The sequence below is a fragment of the Fragaria vesca genome, linkage group LG3, assembly GCF_000184155.1.
Source record: "Fragaria vesca subsp. vesca linkage group LG3, FraVesHawaii_1.0, whole genome shotgun sequence".
In the NCBI taxonomy this organism is placed as follows: Eukaryota; Viridiplantae; Streptophyta; class Magnoliopsida; order Rosales; family Rosaceae; genus Fragaria; species Fragaria vesca.
In genome coordinates this window covers 6,752,008-6,753,886 of record NC_020493.1, presented here as the reverse complement: position 1 = coordinate 6,753,886, position 1,879 = coordinate 6,752,008, and positions in this window count along the sequence as shown.

Below are 1,879 nucleotides of genomic sequence, written 5' to 3'. Positions count from 1 at the left end.
CTCTCTCTCTCTCTCTCTCTCTCTCTCTCTCTCTCTCTCTCTCTCTCTCTCTCTCTCTCTCTCTCTCTCTCTCTCTCTCTCTCTCTCTCTCTCTCTCTCTTCACCAAAATCAAGCTTCGAACCGTCGGGCTTTCATCGGAACAGTCGCTCGTTCTCGCCGGACCGAATTCAAAGGCAAGAAGTACCGAGACGAACAGGTAAACAAATCTCCAATTCCGAATTACATTTCTTTATTATGCTTGTAATTCGACTATTTAAGACACGAATGATGATTTTGATGCTTGATTTAGAGATTTAAGAGAAGAAAGTGAAAGCGAAAATCTAGGGTTTTTTCAGAATTGGAAAATGTTAGAGATTCAGATTAATGTTCTTTTGTTGTTCAATTTTGTGTATGATGTTCTTTTGTTGTTCAATTTTGTGTATAGAGTGTTAAAATGCAGAAAAGGGGATTGTTATGTTGATTACCGACCCCCAATAATCAGTTACTAGGGGTCAATAATCAACTTATTAGGGGTCTGTAATGTAGGTGAGTGCTTAGTAACTAACAATTTAACATCTATTCAATTTTGTGTATAAAGTGTTAAAATGCAGAAAAGAAGATTGTTGTGTTGATTACCGACCCCCAATAATCAGTTACTAGGGATCAGTAATCAGTTACTGAGTAACCAGTTACTAAGGGTCAATAACTGGTTACTAGGGGTCGGTAATCAACTTATTAGGGGTCTGTAATGTAGGTGAGTGCTTAGTAACTAACAATTTAGCATCTATATATGCAGAATGAGGAAACAAGTTGTTAGTTCCTCCTCTGAGGAAGATGCTGAATGAAGTAGTGGTTCTGAACAACCTTCAATCTTCTCAGCTGAAGTCATAGGAGAAAAGTTAAAAAAAATAAAGAAGCAGAGAAGAAGTGGCCGGAAAATGGACATTGAGGAAAGCAATGATAATGAAGAAACAACCGAACAATACTACCTTGAGGAAAGAGCAGCTGGCAAGAAAAGGAAATCACAGAATGAGGGACCAAAAAAGAACAAGGGGAACAAGAACCATAAAACTGCCATAAAGTCTGTGACTAGAAGAAGATTCAGAAGAAGAAGATGATGCAGAGTTGAAGATAAAGGTTCAGCAATAGAAGTGTGCTCTTCATTCGTTCCACGTATTGATGCACAGATACAGGGAGAAAATCCCTCAAAGAACATGGGATTTGCTGGCCCAAACAACATTTTGGGATACAATTGATGTGTTCAAGACTGAGAAGTTGACTGAGAGACAAGTGAAGAAGCATGAGTTGGATTTTGAACTCATAATGAAGCATTACAACAAAGAAAAAAACAAGTTCATCTTTGGGGAAATTGAAGCTAAGATCACGGTAAATGACGTGAATTCCCTATTCCACATCTCTACAGAAGGGGAGGTGGTGGATTTGAAAAACAAGCCTCCGAGGAACAAATGGCCAGACTCTAAATATTTTGAAAAGAGTAGGATATCCAAAGACAACATCAAGAGGCCACAGCTTGAGAGTGAGTTGAGTGCTGAGCTTAATAAGCCCGAGAAGAATCAAGATGCAGAAAAAATAGCATCCCTGATCCTAATGTATCTGCTTGCAGTGTTCTTCTTCAGCAGATCGGGAACACATCTTGACTGGGAGTTGATAATAATCTGTGAAAACCTTGAAGAAATTAACAAGTACAACTGATCAAAGATGGTGCTTGATTTCTTGAAGGATGGCATTTATAAATACAGAAAGGACAATGCTCAAATATACAGTGGATGCATTCTTCTGATTGTATATTGGTTTTTGAGAAGACAAGGGTCAGAAACAAAATCATTGGAAATGAGACGAGCACACCAAGGTTTGTCAGATGGAACATCAAAGAAATAT